Source organism: Hermetia illucens, chromosome 5 (assembly GCF_905115235.1).
Source record: "Hermetia illucens chromosome 5, iHerIll2.2.curated.20191125, whole genome shotgun sequence".
NCBI lineage: Eukaryota > Metazoa > Arthropoda > Insecta > Diptera > Stratiomyidae > Hermetia > Hermetia illucens.
Window position 1 is genome coordinate 80,228,374 of NC_051853.1, and position 22,968 is coordinate 80,251,341.

Below are 22,968 nucleotides of genomic sequence, written 5' to 3' on the forward strand. Positions count from 1 at the left end.
GGGCCTTGACGTGTGTTAGAGCACTTCATTCAATACCTTAACGGTATACTACGGTACACTGTAGGAGAAAGTGTAGTCACCATTGCGCTCGCCCGAGATTTGTTACCCTGATTTGACTTAGGTACTCATTCACAAAAAACTCCACTGCCACAAGTGAGATTTGAATCGTGACCTTCCTTGCGACAGCCTTGTGCTCTAACCACTCACCTATCCGGACTTATTGTACGTATTATGACAGCTCATAATTCACTAGCTGGGCATGTATTCAGAATAGGAATTATCCAAGATGATATGTGTTCATCGTGTAATGAGCAAGCGCGATCCACGGAACATTTTCTACTAAGTGCCCTCTCTATGATCCATCAGACATCAGATTTTTATAGCTGATGTGTCCCAACTGCACATCCACTATTGGAAATCCTGTAACATAAATGAATTCGGGATATTCGTTTCGACAGGGGAATCGATTGCACTAGGCTGTGCCTCTCCCCCATGTCATATAAACACATGCATAATACATGAACATTGCGAGTTAGGTACAAATGGAAAAAATGTCTACTGCTATCCGAAGCGCCCAGCTTCAATGGAAGCTTTTTCGACCCTTCCTCCAAAATTTCTCCGAGGCTTAGATATCTCAACATGATCATTTTTGCTTTTAAAGACATTGAAGGCCTTTTATTAGTTGGGATGTAGCTTAAACTATACTTTATTCATCTCTTTCCCTAATCTCATCATTTTATTTTTGTTTTACTGAGGATAGTACCAAGTACGTTGCCTCAAACAGTCCTCCAGGGAGACCTACAGTGGATGCTGTTATGGAGGCCGTGGCCATGGCACACAGCCGCCGATCTCAATCGATAGTGTTCCTCATAATGCTTGATGTCAGAAATGCCTGCAATCCTGTAAGATAGACAGATATGCTTGGAAAATTCCTCGTTGTTGATACCTGAGGATTACCTGAAAGACCGCTCCTTGCTCTATGAGACGCTAGAGGGCCAGAGAAGGAGGGAAATTACGTCGGGAATAGCACAGAGATTCATCCTAGGGGCGGACTTCTGCTTTCTACAATAAATAGTCTGCTAAGAATCGTGATGCCAGAAGGGTCGCGCATGCTCGGCACTTGTTGCCGGACGGACAATTAACAGGCACACAGCAGACTTGGCATGCTGATGCAACGGGTAAGCAGAGACGGGGGGCTTTGCGAGTGGCGTTTGCTTATCGCTCTGTCTTAGAATCGGTTGTGATGGTTATTGTGGTCCCATTGCTAAGAAGCGTAAAGCTATTTACACTACACAGCTACAAGGACGAAAATTAAAGAGTGGTGGTTGTCCGTCATCGCACCCTTATCGAGTAGCAACTGTTTTGGCAAAATGAGATGGACTGCGCGCTCATCGACATCGCATTCACCTACCTTACTCCCAAAAAACCCTTTTCCTTTATCTGGGTTTAGGATAGCCATGCTATGGCGGAGTTTTTCGTCACAATATGTCAGGACAAGACTGATTTTTAACGATCTTATTTGACACGCGCAGCCTTTCAGTTTCAACATTAAAAAATATTGTTGTAAACGAACTTTTTTTTATTCGTATTTGTCAGTTGAGATTAATGAAAATCCATAAATTTAGTGTTGACGATTCATCCTGAATACAGTCATGAACGACTAGTCAACACCACTTTCTCAAGCATCAGTATAGCACCTTCCCCAGCATTATCTAATCTTTCACTTCACACACGGATTAGAATCACATATTCGAATGAATCGTGAAAAAAATACGTGCCAAACTTATCTCCATTCTTTGTGAAAAGAACATTTTATAGCCATAAGCAAGGCCAGATATCAGCCATGGGAATTAGCGTTTGAATAATTGACGAGATATCGAAATCAATGAATTCGCAACAAAGAAACACTGAACCAGGCATTGTCACTCATTTAATTTATTACTAATTCCTGATTATCTGGTTATCATAGAGTGCTCTCGATGAAAGCGAACCGAGCTTAATCGATTCGTGAATAAACACACTCATGCGAATAGAGGAAGGCGTTTATCCGCTGCCAGATATTATTAACGATAAGATAATCTGCAGCAGCACTTTTTTCTATTGATTCCATGTAAATAGCATTCTGGGCATCAATTTCAAGGAAGAACCACGAGTTAAAGCCCTTAATCAACGGTTTAAGTGCGTAAATAGAAAACCTGCTCCCTCAACAGTAAGACAACCTAACCAATGTTACGAGTGCCGGGTATGGTTTCCAGCAGAAATTATGCATATGCAGGTAAGATAACATAGTGGCTCTTGAATGAGGGTACCGACTACTGTGTGGCATTCAAGACTGTACCTTTAACAATTCGCGTAGCACAGGTGTTTCTGAGAGAGGATATACGGACACAGCTTCCTATATAAACTATTCCAATTAGAAATGTTTCAAAAAATTGTGAATCCTTAGAACAATCAGGTGCGACTCTGGACACTGCAAGCTTTCATTTCAAGATTCCTGCAAGCTCTCATAGTCTCTCCGTCGTGGGGCAAAATGTTATACTGAACACATATCCTGCCGGCAGGGACACCAGCAGCTTTTCCCCTTCGTATCGACAACACTTGAATCCTTGCAAGTTTATAAGCCCAGGACACGCGGTGTTCGCAGCCAGTCGACCAGGAGCTCGCCCGTAAAAATACGTGTCAAGTGAGGCGCACCATCACCCTCTGTGATAAAGTCCGGAAAGATAAAAATCTGATTTTCAAAAGACCCACTAAGCTAGCCCAATCGGTCAGTCTTCAGAACTAGTTCCCGTCGAGAGTTTTTCAAATGAAATGTGTGGAAGTGCTAATCTGTAGTTAGTTTCGATTAGTGTCTGCCGCTTGAGAATTACGAAAATTTTCATTTTGCACCTTTATCGGGCCAAAATTCTCAGAACTCGCGACGAAACGCACTCACCTGAGCTACAGTCGGGCCCAAGCTCGCCATATCGACAGGTGTCTGCTCGATTCTGGTCGTCGTTATTTGTATATTATATATGCATAAATGTGTAAATCGCGTACAAGATTGCCTTTGTAACGTTCTGGGAGGGTATTGTGGTGAAGTGTTTGTTTTTAGATAGTGCTTTGTAATGAATATTGCTCCGGAAAGCGTGAGCCACCCTCCGCAAGGGATTAAATTTTCTTATTGTGTATGAAGCATTGCAGTTTCGGGGGTGAATTTCAAGTTTCAAGATATGTTCAGTGGAAGTTGAAATGGAATAGAGGCTGAAATTTCGAGAGTTTGGGCAGAAAACAGGTAACCAACTTCTTACAGCATTATTTTCCATCATATCAAACTCAAAGACGTTCTATCAAGGGTAGCAACATACTTTGAGCCATTGTACTAGCGTAAAGCACAAGTTATTAATTTCCACATATGAACAAACATAGAGACATATAAAAATAGTTTGTAGTCGAATTTTGTTTACAAAGCATATGTGAATATAGTTAGCTGCATTAAAGAGGACATCACCTGCAGGTGACTCGGGAAATTATCTTTGGTTAAGTAAACAATTCCTTACAGCAAGGTTAGTGTAAGCAAAGATGGAGCCTTAATTTACTTGGTTTGCTTGCAATCAACTTCTTATTGCCATTACCATTATTAGAAGACCTACATGCATGCCTACCTTCAATTATATCAGAACTAGGATCACGTCGCCCAGTTTCTTTCGCCAAGTGGCCTAAATTACATACATACAGAAATTTCTGTTTTACATACGAGTAATCAGCGATACGTGTTTCTGGTGAAGCACACTCGTCTACCATTCTGGGGTAGTTGATTCCTGTGCAACGCATAACCCGCAATGGCGTTATCCTCCTGCCTTAATGTTTGACCTACTCACTACCACAACAGTTGCCCTAATTTTCCATCTCATCATCATCAACGGCGCAACAACCGGTATCCGGTCTAGGCCTGCTTAATAAGGAACTCCAGACATCCCGATTTTGCGTCGAGGTCCACCACTTCGATATCCCTAAAAGCTGCCTGGCGTCCTGATCTACGCCATCGCTACATCTTAGGCAGGGTCTGCCTCGTCTTCTTTTTCTACCATAGATATTGCTCTTATAGATTTTCCGGGCTGGATCATCCTATTGAGAAGGATTTTATCCACAACCTGACGGTCATCGTATCGCTCAAAGTTGTATTCTCTATCTTCATTTTTCCCGTTTGACCAGTGCGGTTTGTGTGTTGTTGGTTGGTTGGTTTCCGGTGCTGACGTTGCCACCATATATTTTGTCTTGCCTTCATTGATGTGTAGCCCAAGATCTCGCGCCCATTTCCGCCTGCTCGATCTGGATTAAGGCAGTTTGTACGTCTCGGGTCGTTGTTCCCATGATGTCGATATCGTCAGCATAGGCCAGTAGTTGGGTGGACTTAAAGAGGATCGTACCCCTTCCATTTACCTCAACATCACCGGATCACTTTCCCGAGGGCCAGGTAAAAGAGGACGCATGATAGGGCATCCCCTTGCCGTAGACGTTGTTGATGTCGAATGGTCTTCAGAGTGATCCTGCTACTTTTATCTGGCCTCGCACATTGGTCAGGGTCAGCCTAGTCAGTCTTATCAATTTCGTTGGGATACCGAATTCTCTCATGGTCGTGTACACTTTAAAGTCAATGAATAGATGGTGCAATTGGTATCCATATTCCAACAGTTTTTCCATCGCTTGCCGCACAGAGAAAATCTGATCTGTTACTCTCGCCTCTTTGGTATGGGCCAATGATGTTCTGGGCGTATGGGGCTATCCGGCCTAGCAAGATAGCGGAGAATATCTTATAGATGGTACTCAGCAACGTGATACCTCTATAATTGTTGCACTGTGTGATATCTCCCTTTTATGTATGAGACAGATAATGCCTTTTTGCCAGTCGTCAGGCATTGATTCGCTGTCCCATACCTTGAGCACAAGTTGATGAACCACTTGGTGTAATTGGTCGCCTCTATATTTAACTAATTTAACTGTAATTCCATCGGCTCCTGGCGACTTATGATTTTTAAGCTGATGAATTGCACGAACTGTTTCTCCTATACTTGGTGGTAGCAACATTTGTCCGTCGTCTTCAGCTGGCGGGAACTCCAACTCGCCGATGTTCTGGTTGTTCAGTAGCTTATCAAAGTACTCAACCCATCGCTCCAATATGCTCATTCTGTCGAAAATCATATTTCCCTCTTTGTCTCGGCAGGATGTTTAAGGTTTCATCTGATTTGTTGGTAAAACTTGCGCACCTGGTGCGGTTGCTCCCTGTACTTTTCTAGTTCACAGACTTGTTGGTTCTCCCAGGCTTCCTTTTTCCGTCTGTGAAGTCGTTTCTCCGCTCGACGGAGTTCGCATCAACGATAACGTTCTTTAGGTGGTTGTGAAGATCATTTGTTGATGCTTCATCTCCAGGTCCTCTGTTGACTGCGGTTATTGCTGCATCCATTTCCCTCTTGTAGGTGTCGCGGAGGGCTGTGTTATGGATGGCTTCAGTGTTAACTCTTACCTGATTGTCAGAAAGGATTCTGGATGGTGTTGTTATTCGAGCTCAGAGCATCATGCCAACGAGATAGTGATCCGAGTCTATTTTGGCCCCCCTATATGTTCTGACATTCATCAAAACTGAGAGGTGGCGACGTTCGATCAACACGTGGTCAAGTTTGTTGAAAGTGGTCCCATCTGGACAGGCCAAGCATGTTTGTGGACCGCTTTCCGCGCAAACTAGGTACTTCCAACAAACATTTCGTGTGACACTGCTAATTGAATAATCCGCAGTCCGTTATCATTTGTATTTTCGTGTAAGCTTTGGGAGCCAGCGTATCGCCTGAATACGGGCTCCTTCCCTATTTGGCTGTTAAAATCCCCAAGTATGATTTTGATATCATATCTGGGACAGGCTTCGAGGGTTCGTTCTACTGCCACGTAGAAGGTATCCTTCTCCGACTCTGTAGGGGCGTGAAAGTTAATGAGGCTTATATTTCAAAACTTGCCTCGCAAGCGCAGAGTGCATAGCCGTTCGCTTATGTTTTCAAAGCCGATAACAGCAGGTTTCATTTTTTGGCTCACTAAGAAACCTACTCCGAGTACTTGGTTTACTGGGTGGCTACTATAATATATGGTGTAGCGACTCTTCTCCAGGAAACCGGTCCCTGTCCAACGCATCTGCTGTAACGCTGTACATCAACCTTATATTGGGAGAGGGTATCGGCTAGCTGCTCATCAGCTTCGTCTCTGAACAGGGAGCGCACGTTCCATGAGAAAATGCGCAAAACGTTAATCCGTTGTCGTTGCCGGGATTGTCGTTGTGTAATCCGTTCAGTCCGGGGCTCCTGTTGTGGCTTCGTAACAAGTCGTTTCCGTGTAGGGTTGTCAGCCCTACCCAACCCCCAACCTGGAGGACCAGTTGGAACAATTTGTCCCGTTTTTAGGCGCGGGAGATTCGTCTTCCTTCTTCTCCGTCTGCAGGTTTTCGTTAAGAAAGAGCTCCCAGCGGTTACCATGTGGATGTGGAGATAGAGTTTGGTAGTAAAACTTATGGTCTTGGTTCAGCAGGCATTTCGCAGGTTTTATGCTCCATCGTTTTGCCCTGGGACCTATACTACCCTTTGAATTTTCCATCTGCAACCCCCAAATATTGGGTTTGTGTCCAATTTCCGGCTTTCTCTAGTGGCGACGTTTACCACTTTAAAAGCGATCTTTTATTACCTGGTAATCCCGTTCGCGCTAAGATGAAAAATGTCCTTATGAAAGCCAGTCTCAGTCTTGGTTGAACTGCGATGTGAAGACATGGAAGTAAACTAAATTAACTTTAAGGATTATTATGTTGTAATCGATTGAATTATGTCGACATGGGCTCCAACATTTTCGTAACGGAGACAGAGTGGTCTAAAATTAGCCACATTCTGGAAGACCAGTCCAGATGTGGTAAGCGAAGCCCTACGGGCATAGAATTGTAACCTCCTAGATAAACCACCCTCGGGAACTTTGTATATTCTTATGGACTACGCCATACGTAAGCTGAACTTTAATAGAAACCCCTCTGTGGTCTGTCTAACCAGGGCAGACTGGACGATCGACATCGGTATGTTGCAAGACTACGACGCAGTACTCTCCACCGACCAATCAAAGATAGTCTGTAGAGTCGGTGTTGGAGTTTTCTTGGATACACACAGTCATTCGGTTACCCAGGATTCATGAGTGTATTTCACGTTTAAGTAGTGACGATTCTAAAAGCTCATCGATTGCTGGGGCATGATCTGACGTTAACATAGGTATTCTGATCGACAACCAAGCGATAATCAAGGCCTTGTACTCAACAACAACATGCTCAGGCTACTGGGCAGTACAGAAATGCACTCTCAAGGTTACCCTGCAGTTCATAAGAAATTAGAGTTAAATGAGCGGACTGACGAACTGGCTAGGCAATGCTCCGCTCTTGGCAGCCCTTCGGTTGGCACAGTCTGTGTCCCGCAGGCGACTGTCAGGGGTGGAATCTACCCATACTATTTAGCAGCCAAAGCAGTCAAATGCAGGATGCAAACAATACGGTTCTTTCTGCTAAAATGAATGGGATAAAAATGGTTATGCAAATGGCAAAGGAAAGATAAACAAGTCGGGAAACCGGAAGCTTGACGCTTCAGGTATAAAAGGTTTTGTGTTTCCCTATGTGAGGAGCATAGCGTAGTTCTCCATTGGTTACTGCCATTGCCAGAACTAAGCGATTTATAAATCTCGAGTCAATGCTATCAGCCAATGGAGAACTGCGTGATGAAATTTTTTCACGCATTAATGCAACCTGGATGAAGTAGCATTCCCCAACTGGTGTTCTTTGTGATCGACGTATTAGCGCACGTCCGAAATCTAAAATTTACTGCAATGTCGTCCGTCTGCCACTCTCTATAGTTCTGAGTGTTGACCGACTATAAAGGACAATGAACGGCGTCTTGCGGTAATGGGTACGAAGATGTTGCATTGCACTGATGGCGTGACACGTTTCGTTTACGTTTGAAATGCGATCGATATGGGTTTGCATCAATCGTGGAAAAACTGCAAGAGAGGCGTTTTCGATGGTGTGGTCATGTAATTCACGCTAACGAGAATTCAACAACCAGTATTGATCAGAACATCGAAAGCAATGGTAAGCAACCAAAAACCCGGCCAAAACAATGGTGGCTTGACCCGCTGGATGGGGATTTAAAGGTATCGCGATTACATCCTGATCAGGCATTTGATAAAATAAAATGACGAAACCGATCATCACGAGCCACCCCGCTTGTGAACTGAAGGCTGAAGAAAAAGAAAAAGATGTGAGGAGCGACGAGTGCACGACACCTCCGAGCAATATAGCTAAAAATTCCATTGCCCTCTATTTTCTAGAAAGCGATTTAAATAAATCATTTGTTGGAAAGCCCTGTGTTGACAATGGTCAACCTCATACGTTTCACGCTCTCAGTTTAATATTATTAGCGAATGAAAACAATTTAACCAACATCAAATATAAGAAAGGGCTAGGGAGAATTAGATTCTTCTTGAATGGAATTTTAATATTTCACTGGAATTTCAATTATTCTCGTTAATTATGACGTCATCATCTTATTTGTATGGCTTAGAATGCTGTTAATTCGCACGAAATTGATAAGTTTGAACTGCTATAACTTTCCCACTAATAGTTGGATTTTCATGAAACCTGGCATGTGTATGCACAAGGCTGTCCTCTATGTCGGTGCACTTAGGATGAACTTAAGGGGAGTTTTTTAGTCTATTTCTAAAAGTTGATAATATACTATTAGTAAATTTTTTGAACAGATACCGGAATGGGACATCTCTCGAAGATTAGATTTCACATAAGTGTTTTACACAAAACCTTAAAAAGGGCTGCAAATAAATAGATTCTTCATAAATGTGACTTTAATATTCCACGCGAAGGCCAATTATTCCGGGTAATTATGACGTCAGCATCTGATTTGCATGGCTTTGGAAGCAGTAAACTCGCTCGAAATTGCTAAGTTTGAACTGCTATAACTTTGGCGTTAATTGCCTAATTTCCATGAAATTTAGCACGTATATTCGAAATATTGTCCCCTATGCTGGTACAAAATTCGGAAGTCCTAGGATAAATTTAAGGGGGGTTTTTCAATAAATTTCTAAAAAGTAGTAATATACTATTAGTAAGTTTATTTGAGCAGATATCGGAATGGGACATATTTTGAGGCCTAGATTTCATCTAGGCGCACCACCCTGATTTTTTTCGGATTTTTAGGTTGGGTAGTTTCCGAAAATGAGTCCTGTCTCACTTCAAGTGCGTACATTTTGACTCCTTACTCACGCACTTTGCAATTTATGCCAAAACTAATGTCAGTTTCGGAAAGTACAAATCGAGACCTTTCATTTGATATTCTGCACAACTACATCCGGTGAAAAAAATTTTTGAATCCCCCCTTTGCATGTATGGGGAGCCCCCCTTTAAACTCCACCTAAATTTATGCCACTCGCTGTATGCGTGGGATTTCATAGTTCCCATCTGTCCACCAAATTTAGTTCGGATCGGCTTAGCCGTTTTGGAGAAAAATGCGTGTGACAGACAGACAGACATTGAATCGATTTTAATAAGGTTTTGTTTTACACAAAACCTTAAAAAAGAAGATAGCAATAATGACAGACTCCACTTTTCTGGAGAAGTAAGACATCAGACATCCCATTGTCTGGGCTATAAGTGACGCAATTGCGAATTCTAATTTCGAGGAGATAAGAATATACCATGGTTTCATCCTTCATCGTGTCATCGGAAAATTGGCAAAATCAAAAATGGCAGTTGTTTAAAGTGTGGTGTGCAAGAAACAATAGACCACCTTATTTTTCAGTATAGGAGTCACAGTGTGGTTTGAAACAAATTCAATTGGAAAGAGTCTTTCAACTCCCTAAGAGTTTTTTTTAAAAGAATCAAGCCAACTCCAGAATGAGGAGTTGCTCAGCTTCCTAAAAGAATCAAGAGTCAAGCCCGTCTACTCTCACGTTTTATTTAATATTTCCTTTACCTTAGTTTTTGTTAGAAAATGTGAATATTGCAAGACTTTCCTTTTCCAAACCACCCTTCTTAGTTCGTTCCACCCATCCCATCTTTTATTTCATCATCCTGTTTAAGGTCAATATGAGTGAGTAATGCAAAATAGTACATATTGTGTTCAAATAAAACAAATCAAATAACTCCGCGTCTTATTATCACAAAAACTAATATAACCTGACAAAATAACAAAACGTGAAGTGGCAAATAATACAAAATCTAGAACAAATAATATATAACATAACCTCACCACAATCATATAAAAATGTTAGCTGACTGTTCGGATAGGCTCCAACACAATTGGGCTTGCAAGACTTGGCACAAAACGTATTGGAACATACGTAGGTTATCTAACCTATAGCGAATCTGACAACACAGGGTTCAGTGCCTAAAAACCGGGTGACAGCTGGCACATATAGGCTGAAGACCTGGACAATTCTCGTCCTCACGTACGATCATCGTGGACCGAACCAGAGAACTTAGATCTCTCTCTGTTATTCTACCGAGACGTCGTGGGACAAGTAAAACCCAGGCGATTTCCTTCGTGAATGCTACAGGCTGGCTATGAAAATTTAAGCTAGCTGGCCTCTGCCCCATTGCTCTTACCATAGTAGTCATAGTCTTAGGAACTTGTGGTATCGAAATGGCGCACCACAGCGGTAATTGGGCTCCTCAGGGCGGCTGCTGATATCTACTTATCTGAAAGACCAAGCAAGCTTTAAAGCGACGATTTTTCACTAGCATTGGCGGATAAGGAGGATAAATTAACTGTTGCTGAACTATCAGAGAGATTCAACATACTAAGCACCAAATTCAATTCTCCGGTTCTCCACGAGTTAACCCTCAGGAAATAGGAAGAATGCTTGAACAATTGCGTCAAATACCTGTATAGGCAAAAATTGGAGAGTTCCATTTCTATTTGGTCACTGGGGATGAGTAGTGGATTATTTATAAGTTAAACCTAGAGTGTCTCATAATTATCTTGAATAATTGGCGGTACATTATGTAACATGACTTAGAAATAAAATCTTCCTTTCCTTTTCCACTTGATCATTTGAAATGAATAATTGAAATGGATTGGAATTGTAAATGGAAGCATGTATGTATGTAGTGGGAGAAAATGGAATGCAGAGGCAATCTAATGAACGGTAGCTGAAAATCAAGATACGGGTTAGGCTATCGGGATGTATGTCAGGCTCTAGTACAGGGCGAAAGAAAAAAACTCTGGATCGGAGGGGAAAATTATTCGGGTGAAAATTCTGTGATCCCGCTATTATCCATTGTTTTCGTTGAAATTTCTGTTCTGGGCTCCATCAGTAGTAGCTAGTATCTTCGCGATAGCACACAAATACTGCTCCAGTTGTCGCACTCAAAGTAGGTGCCCCTTTTCCGAATCTCAACGATCCCATTCTTCTACTCACTGGAAAAAGTCTCAAATTCTGTAGATGCGCGAATGAGTGGAAACCGCAAGAACTGCGACTTCTGTTCGGAAAAGCAGCAAGGGATGTACTGGGATGCTCCTTCCACCTTTTCAACTACTTATCACCAAGAAAGAGAAGCCTGCTCTTAGTGTTCCTCACAGGCTCGTCGGAAGACTTACGATATCTCGCAAGCAAGCGAAATCGTTATTATTTGAGGCAGTTTCTGTTTTTCTCATCAACGCAATGACGAAATTCATGCATTTCTTGCACTTTTCCCGGTAATGGAGCTCCAGCACGTCGAACTTACCGAAGATTGCAACCATCAATGGAGCTCACGTTCACGTTTCAGAAGTCTAGTCTTGTGATGTCCTTTTCAGGCATGTCCGCATCAGATATAAATCTTTTACGCATATTTCAGTCTTAGCGACAGCAAGAGCAGTTCTCCACGGTGGTTGATCCGCTTCCAAACTTCCGCTGTCACCCATATCTTATTGACACGTGACCAACAACTTGTTTACACCAGAGAAAAAGGCACTTTTGGTGACTGTTCAATATTCAGTGAGCTATATGGTTAGCAAGATATCATAGTTTTCCCTCTGTCGAATTGGCGCCGAGTCCCGAAAGGCAATCGTGTTCAGTTTAGTGGATCGAGGCTCTTCATCCTTACGATTAGTTGCCATACGCACCCAAAGGCAAGCAACTGTTAAGTGATGGCCTCCGTTGAGGCCGATATCATTACCCCTCTGCATATCCAGAAGACAACCTTTAAATCTATTGGTGATCGCAACGCGATCGATCTGAATAAATGTTCGCTCCTTTATCTGATAAAAATCCTGTCGAAAACTGGCTCCAGGGTCCTGAGAGCGCTTCTTGCAGTAACCATTAGCAACATTCTAGCACCGGATTCCCATCTGCTACCACTAGGCTTTCGAAAGTACAAAAGCGTAGCCTATTGCAGAAAACAGCTATAAATCGTTTACGATAGCCAATGGTCGTATTTGTAAGGTGAGTCTATCTGAAACGTCGTTAACGTTTCAGTAGCAAAAAGATTCGAAATTTGCAGATTGGCAGCCTACAAATTTCTACCCGTTTTAATTGTCAAGTAGGAAATACTCTCAATTTATTCTCAAACCCCAGCTTAATAATATTCTCCGGCGCTATTTAACAAATTGGAAACCCAAAGCTAATCGCTTCAAATTGGAAAGGTTTTGTTGATTTATTGTGTAAGAATGTTCGGATGCACAATGGTTCCATTTACATATACAAGCTGTATACGTTGAATATACCCGATATTCAAGTCCATGTAGTAATTTGACTAGAAAGAGGAAATTTTTACCTATTATACCTTGTTGATAATAGTAGCAACTACATCAAACTTTCCAGTATGATCCTTCATATTAAAACCTTTGTTACTGCAAATTTTAACTGAGCTGTGATGAACTTTGGTATCTCGACGAAATTGATAAGACTAACTAGTTTGAACCTGACGAATGTGCGAGGGTAGATAAAAGTAGCAAGATCACTCTCGAGACCATAACATCAACAAAGGTCTAAGACAAGGGGATGCCCTATCATGCGTCCTGGCCCTGGGAAAAGTGATCTGCAATGCTGACGTAAATGCGAGGGGTACCCAGGCTTAAGCTGACGATATTGACATTATGGGAAGAAGAATCCAAGATGTACAGTCTACCTTCATCCAGATTGAGCAAGCGGCGCGAAATCTCGTGCTTTACATTAATGAAGGCAAGACAAAGTGCATGGTCGCAACATCAGCGCCAAAGAGCGAAGAACCAACAACATCGCTCTTACTGTAAAAAAACAATGATATTGCTAGTCTTTATGTTTTCCTCGGGGACCTGGGTTCTTAGCACAAAATTGTGAACCCTTCGCCGCGTTCGAGAGAAGAATCCTCCCAAGATCCTTCGGTCCCCTACATGAGGATGAACGAATCCGTAGCGTACACAACCACGAAATCTATGCGCCATTGATGATGATGATTATGTGACGAACTTAACAGGAAATTTTCAAAATGTAATCAAATATAATATTATTATTAATTTTCTTTGATCAGATATCGTAGTGGAAAGTATTTTGGAATCTAGATACCATGTACATGGATCACGCTAATTGTTTTTCAAATTTTACGGGTCCTTGAAGTAATTGATCATCCAGATCGAGCAGACTACGCGAGATCTTGGGCTGTATGAAGGCAAGGCAAGACAAAATATATGGCGGCAACGTCAGCACCAAAAACCAACCAGCCAACAACATCAAACCGCACTGGTCAAACAGGAAGAATAAGGATAGGAGAATACAACTTTGAGACCGTTCACAATTTCTCCTATCTAGGGTCGAAAATCACAACCGTTAACAGCTACGATGATAAGATCTGCGCACGGTTGTTGTCAGCCAACAGAGCCTATTTCAGCTTACAAAAACTGTTCCGCTCGAAACGTCTCACCATAGGGTCAAAGATCTTACTGTACAAGACAATGATCTTGCCAGTCCTCATGTATTCCTCGGAGAACTGGGACTTGGGTTCTTAGCAAGAAGAATTGCGAACTCTTGGCCGCGTTCGAGAGAAGAATCCTCCGAAGAAATTTAGCCCCTCTACGTGAGGATGGACGATTCCGTAGCCTACATAACGACGAAATCGATGAGCGATACCATGACCGTCCGGTTGTGGATAAAATCCGACTCAATAGGTTACGGTGGGCGAGTCACTTAATCCGTACGGATGAGGATGATCCAGCCCGTAAAGTCTATAAGGGCAATATCTGTGGCAGAAAAAGAAAACGAGGCAGACCCTGCCAAAGATGGAGCGATGGCGTAGGCCAGGACCCCAGACAGCTTTTAGGGATATCGAATTGATGGACCTCGGCGCAAAACCGAGATGTCTGGAGTTCCTTATTAAGGCAGGCCTAGACCGGATACCAGTTGTTGCGCCATTGATGATGATGATAATGAAGTAATTGACCTCTTTCGGATCCCCGCAATCCTCTCTTTTGTGCCAAAGATAATCCCTGCTTCGGAAAGCACTTTCATTTCATTGGAAACCCTTCATGGCTGTATTTGGTGAAAAAATGTTCCATCCCTCTTTAGGTGTATAGGGACCCTTCTTAAGTTAAACGTGCACCAATGAAATTTACTGCATGCGTAGGGGTTCATAGTTCCAGCCTTCAACCAAACTTAGCGTCAATAGATGTAACGGTTTCTTAGAAAAGTGCGTGTGATCGACAGATTTGAAATCAAACTAGGAATGCCGTGTCCGCTAAGTGCACTCCGGATATGCAATGCTTATCGTACGACATCAGAAGAAGCAACGTATGTACTAGTAGGGATTCTCCCCTTAATATCTTGGCGAATGAAGTCCGACGTTTTTTCGACAAAACGTATGCAGTTGAGGAGTCTAATGTATTTCAACGCAACTGGCACTGTGGGATGGATTGGAAGACTCTACGGGGAAGTAAACTATGAACTAACGCAGTTCTTAAGTAGACATGGATGTTATCGTGCTTATCTACATCGATTTGGTCACGACGAGTCACCCTGCTGCCCAAGATGCGGTTACGTGGTCTTCCTTGAATCGAAAAGAAAATTTAGCTAGGACCGACGGTTGGTCTAGGTTGCAAGGGGGTGGTGTTTCCGTGTTCACTCCTCTGGGGAGTATAGATGTCCACATAGTCTCGTTTTCAATGAGACTGTGCTATAGTTTCATTATCATTATCACACGTAATGCCGTGCAATTGACTGCCAAAAGCATCGGAACGGTACAAGGATGAATACAACGACTAAGATTCGAATAGGGGGTAGCGAAAACATTGGATAACAGAAATTTTTGAATTGGCTTTCAATCGAAAGATAGACCTATTTTTAGTTAATGAGGTTGAGTATGGAAAGACCCCTCAAACTCATTGGCTAAAGCCTCACCCACTACCCGAAAATGAAGACGAATTTACAGTGAAAAAAGGCTTTAATAAAATACATAAAAAATGGTTAGTTCCAGTTGAAGAATATAATTGTAGTCGCTATCTACAACTTAGGCAGCACTAATTAAGTCGCAGGAAATGTGCTAAAGCTGACCCCGAATTGACATATCCTTTCTAAGAACTAAAAGACTTACTAAAGGATCATATACGAGCTGCGTACTTAGTTACCGATTTATCACAAAGAAATGTCAAGGCTGAGTACTAACAGCCTTCTCAGACAAATAGTTTTCAAATTGATAGGAATCCGGAAAATCCGACTAAGGTAAATGTATTTCATAATAATAAACTTTTCGTGAGAACATACTACAATTAAGGACGGCCAGCCCCACTCCTGAAGCAACTAAATGCCAGGGAAGAAGAACAAAATAATTCCGCCCAAGCAACATTCGTGCTACTTCAATAGAGCCAACCTCACTCATGCCTTCGTGATTTTTGAATTTATACTTAACAAAACCGAAAACGCAAAGTTCAAAGTTCTCCCTCGCAACTAATTCCTCCGGTATCGTGTTCATAGCCAAATAAACGAATCAACCCAGTTCCGCCCCAAACCAGCCCGTCTCCAGGGCTCTGGATTGCCAGTCTATGTAAGTAATCAAGGAACGCACGATGAGCTCCGACTACAACTTTATCATTATTGTGTCATAATAAACTTTTTCAAATAAAACTCTTCCACTGAGCACTTAAATAAAGGCGTAAAGGATACCAGGATAATGCGAAGACAAGTGGCGGGCGAGCGAGGAGCAAGGACACGACCCAGCTCGTTTCCGATCACATTCCCGTAATGCACGGAAATAAAGCAAAATGTATAGGTGAAATAAACGGAGGAAAAAAAGCAGGAAAACGAGAGAAAACAAACTTTTTATTAAGACGCTGCACACAAAAGCACCACAAGCTCAGATGTCTTTCCTTTAATAACTTTCCTTTGGACTATCCTTTGCTTGGCCAGGACGACGACGGGTGGCGCGTCTGCTTGTCGGCGCACCACTGTGCTCCGTTCCGTAGGTCTCCGTTCTGCTTAATTAGAAACTTGATAGCGTTTCATTATACCAATTAAATCCCCAAGATTTAACCAAACTAACGATTACAGGTTATTTTACCTTCAGCATGTGAAAAATTGATTCGCTCAAGTTGTTTGTATTCGATATGAGCAAACGTTGTCACTTTAAGTGATTTCCAGAAATTTGATGAATTTTCTTTGGGATTTCGAGGAGACAAAGGGAAGTCACAGAAATTCAAATGGTCCATATTTCAGTCTTTCGTTTAATCGGAACTTCGTGGCACCACACAAGAAATTGTGATGGTGAACGTATTTCCGGGGAAATATAAACTACTCAGGAACAAGGAGAACAGTCTCTAATTATGTCGAAAAACGACGGTGGATTTATTTGCATTTTACTCGGAGCAGATATCCTGACATCACACTGAAAATAACCACTGTCACCCTAGCTCAAGTAAGTTCAGACTTGCACAATTTTTAATAATAATAATAATAATCGTTGGCGCAACAATCCATATCGGATAAGGGCCTTGAAGAATGTTAGAGGACTTCATTCAAGACCGTAACGGTACACTACAGGGTTACACTACCCTATAGGAGACAATGTGGTCAGCATTGCGCTCGCCCGAGATTATTACTCTGATTTGACTCAGGTACTCATTCACAGCTGAGTCGACTGGTATCCGACGTCAAATCACGATACAAATTCCACTGTCACCAATGACCATCCGTACGACAGCCTTGTGCTCTAACCACTCAGCTATCCGACACAATTTTGCCAATGGGAAAAAGTCGGAATGCCGGAAGCTCGACGCTCGGATATAAAGTTTTTATTTTTATCTTTTTGGAGAGCTTTCTATCCTCTAATTTATACATATGTATATATGTATGCATCTAAATGCATCAAAATTGATCAGCACAATCGACTAGGGACAAAAGAGCGCACTTATAAGCAAGCTCGCAAAACCAAGTTCGCCATTCAAAGGAGCAAGAGGAAATGTTTTATATAGCTCTGTTCGGAAGCGGACCTAAACCCGTGGAGGAGCACCTATAAAATCGTGATGGGGCGATTCAGAGGTCGTTCATCTCCACAGATCACGTGTCCTACCGTCTTGTTAAAAATAATCCTGGGGTCATTCCCCCAGCAAAAGGAGCGCATTGACAGCTTCCTCTGAATATGACGGCAATACTGCCAATCACCAGAGACGAATTGTCGGAAATCTGCGGTAGAATAGGAGGTAATAAAAGCCCGAGTGTGGATGGCGTACTAAATAGGGCTCTTAAGTCGTGAAATCCAGACTGGACATGTTTGCTGAGATGTTCGAAGCACGCTTGTGCGAGGGGATATTTTCAGCGGCCTGGAAGCGGCAGAAGTAAGTAATACTGCCTAAGACAGACTTGTCTTTTGGACACTGTTGGGGAAATGCTAGACCGAATAGATTACTCCCGGTTTTTGAGAGCCAGAGAGGCCTCTTAGACCGAAAGTATGGGTTCCGTAAAGCCAGATCAACGATTGATGGTTACTCATCATCATCATCATCAACGGCGCAACAACCGGTATCCGGTCTAGGCCTGCCTTAGTAAGGATGGTTACTCACTTGGTCGAAAATGCAAGTGACGGAAAGAGTAGTACCGTGGTGGTGACCTTGGACGTGAGAAATGCATTCAATTCGGCCAATTGGAACCTAATGTGGGAATCTCTGGCAAAGATTGGTATTCCCGCTTATCCGGCAGCTATTGTCAATAGCCACTTACAAGAACGGAGGCTGTGGTGTAATACCGATGACGGACCCCAGGAGTGCGAGTCACCGCAGGTGTTCCACAGGGCTTCGTACTTGGCCCACTGCTGTGGAGCATCATGTACAAAGATGTTCTTAAATTTCCCCTTCCAGAGGAAGCCACGATGGTGGGTTACGCCGACGATATAACGGTAGTTGTAGCTGCAAAGCATCTCAAACATGCTGAGTTATACTCATGCAAAGCAATCATTGCTGCTAAGGGATAGCTGGAGGGCTCTAGTCTGACGCTTGTGGAGGAAAACGGAAGTGGTTCCCATTACCAAGCGACGTAAAAGAAATTATGCCCGTATTCAAATTGGGAACCACTTCACTTCTAAGCCATTCCTTTAATATACGTTAGGATATGTTAGGAGAAGTTACACTGCGTTTTAAAAAAACTATTGTCCCCTTTTATTGTTTACCTATTAACTATTAAGTGTCCGGATGGTTCAAGTGGGTAGAGCGCTTGACTGTCGTAGCGGAAGGTTGCGGCTCATATCTCACTGGTAGCAGAGGATTGGTTATCGTGACTCAACGTTAGATACCAGTCGACTCAGTTGTGAATGAGTAACTGAGTCAAATCAGGGTAATAATCGCCAGCGAGTGCAATGCTGTCTACATTGTCTCCTACAATGTATTGTTGTGTACCGTTACAGTCTTGAATGAAGTGCTCTAAGCCACTTCCAATATGGACTGTTACGCAAACGATTATTATTATTTTTTGAGTTGGCACAATTTCGGCAGATGTCGGATTTTTGTTCGATCCTACATAAATTATAAAGGGGCGTTGGTGATGGTGGTCGGTGGTAGGTCAATGGGAGAATCCGTCGAAAACTCACGCAATATCGAGCACGTATGCAGTAAGGTATTATATATTTCTGCATGATTTGAGGCAGACTGTCTGGCAAACCCAGGACATCGAGGGAAGCCGTGAGGGATTTAGGTACATTACCTGTAGCTGACAATATTATGGGAACTACAACCACCCGTACGGGATGCCAAATTTCTTTGATTTCTCGAGTCAATGGCTCATAGTTAACGTTCTTCTCCACATATTTTCGTTATACGTTGCTATTATGGCGAATAGAAATATCAATAATGTCTTGTTAACTAACAGTACGACAGGCTTGTTGTGTGGAATGTGGCGACCAGTTAGAACGTGTATTGCACCGGTGCCATTACTGTGCAGCCAGAAATGAGATGGTCCAACGTTTCTAACGCCGAACCACATATTTTGCACTGGTCGTTCTCCACCCGCTCTTTCATGATGAGCTTTTTATAAGCTCAGGTGGCGACCACACCGTCCTGCAGATACATATGAATCCGTCAGTTTCAGCAGAGAGCTCCCCAGAACACAGCCATCTGTTCGACAAATGGAAGCCGGCAAATGACAATTCAAGTGTTTACCGTGCATTGCTTTCGATTTCCATTCATCGATCCGCTCTTGGTCCGGCTGCACCCCACTCAGCGGATTGAAAGATCGATCCTTCAAGTTAAGTGGAGTTCACAGTCTGCATGTAAAGGACTCCCCTACTCTTTGCTGTAAAAATAAGCGCGCAGCGACTTGGCGAAGATGTTGTGTCGCCGCGTCAACTACGCCCCTACCTCCGATGTCATGAGGCAGGTTCATCCGCTCCACGGCAGAGTTTGGATGATGCATTCGAAATTTGGACATAGTTGTCCGTATCCGCCGTTGGACGTTTTTCCAGATCGTCGCAGGAATTAGGACAGCAGAGCATCCTTCAGATTACCAATTCAAGCATGAGTTCCTTGTAGAATTCCTAGATACTTGTACAAGCCTGTTTCTGTCATAGCTTGGATGTGGAGGTCACCAATGCTATGTCCGGCATGCGGCTCGTGATGACCTTTGTGAATGGCTTGGATTCGACACTTGTCTAATCCAACAGACTTCTAAGATGGTCGTCAGTACCAGCATACAGCTTGATGTCATCTAAATACATCAAGTGTGTCAGTTCGCACTTAGCACGTAGGGCATACTTTATTGCAAAAACATACCATTTAGCTTCATTCAGTAGCCAGTAGGTTCAGAACCATGTAAAACCAAAAAGGGACTCATAGAATCCCCTTGGAAGGTACCTCTCCGTATGTGGGTAGCTCTGAGGTATTGGGACCCTCAGATGAACACACCACCTTTCCATGAGTGTCGCCAAAAACTTTATTAGTTTTGGGTCAATGCGATATAGATGTTGGACATCGATTAGCCAGATATACGGGCCGCTGTCGTTGGCATTATCGATGTACCAACTAAAGAGGTTTCTTTGACCTCTAGTTGCTTGTCCTACAAATACCGAGTCGGTAATGAGTTGCTCTTTGCAACTCCTTGAACCGACTCGGTAGCACTTCTGCTCCTCGTACAGAATGTTGTTGGCCTCGAGGTACGCTTTGACCCTTCCACTAATAATGGACGTTACGAATGGCTATACAATATAATGGTATAATGGTCTGGGCGCTCTGTTGAGATTCGTTGAGTAATCTGAAAAAACTCCGCTAATTCCTCGCGTACATTGCATTCTGGACACATCTGGAATGACTTTCACCATACCGTCGCAACCGACTGCATATGACAGAAAGTTTCTGCTTTAGTGTGCCCAGAATTTCAACTACGGGTGTCTTACTGGGGATGGCATAGTTCCTGTAAATCTCTGCGCTTCATTCTTTACCTGGCCTATGCAAAGGACCCATTTTCGAGAATTGTATACACGCGCTTTGGAATTCATCACCTCAGCGGAAACTTCAGCTGCACGGATATAGAAGAGTGCTTCGGCGAGTACTGAAACTGTTGTCCCTATCGATTCGTGGTCATCCCTTTCTGCGATGACCTCAAGCCTGATGATGGCCGTTTGCGACTGGCTGCACGTGCCCGAATTGCGGGAAACCCACGATGAAATTTTGATGCAATTAGGGGCAATAAGATGTTATACCCACCCCCGCCCTTATTGCGTAGTAGGAGCGGATGATGAAAAGGTTCATTTCCTCAGTCCACTTCATTCGCTGCCTATCCGAACCTATTTGAGGCGAAACAGCTACAAGAGGCGAAACAATTTTCCTGATCATCGTGGTGCATAGACATTGAAGCGCCCCACGATTTCAATGCCGTGCTGTTCATTACGGGAGCCCGACCCAGTCACCAAGTTAGACGAATCCGCCAGGTACCCGTACCAGACCTCAAATTTCTCCTTCTCCTCATTTTTGGGTTTGCGTTTTATACCTAACTGACAGGTGTGGCAAAAGCTTCCTCAGTGAGCAATCTGCAAGACTCTAAACCTCCGGCACTTTTCTCACCCTCCCTCTGAGACGCTGCGGTGGTGTACACTATCTATCCCTCCTCCTTCTACAATCAGGCTTGGGACCGGCTACGGCGAAATTATTATTATTATTAACTGTACTATGTCAAGCAAGCATATAATCGTCAGGAATTTTAACATATTCACTACTTCCAAGTATTTCAACTTGGCATCTGATATTAAGTATTCTCCTAGGTACCTGAACCTACTTTGCACAAGCGGCGGACATTGTCTCAGGACGGGTATGGAGCTTTTGTCACACTCCGCACAGAAATCGCAGATAGTGTCCGTAAACATCACTAGTTTCCCCAGGTGATCACTACTACCACCAACGGCTCTTCTTCTTGAGGTTCAAAGAGTCCTTTGAGCGCTTGGGTTCATATCCCCAGCAACCTGGCCTGCTGCATTCCTGGTAAGTTTGCGAAGTATTATTCCCTCAGTCGTTCTCCTTCGTTCTTTAAAGTCGTTGCCGCGGACCCGTTTCCGATTTCGCGGAAGGGTTCCGATCTGTTAAGAAACATCCCCGCTGCCTTCCTGGCCAATTTGTCCCTTGTCTCATTGCCATTTAACTTGACCCAATGATTCAGAATACGTTTTCCTTCGACCAGTAACCCTGGCGCACACTCTCTCTACGGTGAGGAATCTGTCAACGTACCAGGTAATCAATTGCTGGTTTAAGCCGTATGTCAATGGCACGCTGTCCTCGTTTAACCTGTTAATCCAGCAAACCTCTTATCAAAATGAAATCTGGTTGTTATCTAATTCATTGGTATTAGTAATTCGGAATGCCACCCAGAGAGAATATCAATTTTCCTTCGATTTAGGCAGATGGAGAACCTGACTGTTACTTCCGGCCATTGTGTAGATCACCCTCCTTTCATGTATCCGTATGTGAAGATGGAGAGGAATTAGCAGCAGGCGGGCTTCCAGAGATGCCGTTGGACATGTCCTCATTGCCCCACTGATACACGTGCAAGTCAGTCTTTGAAGTTAGTGTAACTGCCTGGCTGTTGTACTGAGTTCGGTTCCTTACCCAGGATACCGCCACATAGGTAAGCCCGACTATTGCAGTGCGTATGCAAAGTAGTATCTTCGGGGAGCAACCCCAATTTTTCCCTGCTATGGACATACAAGTCATCAGACCCCTAGCTTTCCGATTTATGTTTCCAACATGTGTCTTCCTGATTAGGTCTACGGTGATTTTATGTTATACAATGGCTCTCAGGTGGTTTGTGTTTCCAAGTGAATGGTACTTACATTGGCCTTGGCTCAATTTAAGCGAGACGTAATCCAGTTTAGATCCTGTCTGGTATCCTCACATTCAGTATTTGATAGCTCTCCTAGGAGTTCATCAACTAGTCATCCTTTTTACCGCTCTATGCCCTTGTTATATATCCCAAGGCTATGCTGCCCTTTCTAGG

General features: G+C 43.2%; 1 protein-coding gene across 2 annotated transcripts in view; it reads left to right on the forward strand.

The window, feature by feature from the left end:
• The window catches only part of LOC119657377 (neprilysin-1), a 153,939-nt gene that overhangs the window by 21,062 nt on the left and 109,909 nt on the right, over positions 1 to 22,968 (forward strand). The window contains exon 1 of one of the 2 annotated variants that reach the window (XM_038064262.1): positions 2,672 to 3,274. The exons of the other annotated variant lie outside the window; for it this stretch is intronic. The gene's annotated coding sequence lies outside the window, so the exon portion shown is untranslated. Of the gene's footprint in view, positions 1 to 2,671; positions 3,275 to 22,968 lie in introns of those variants that run through there. 2 annotated transcript variants of the gene reach the window in all.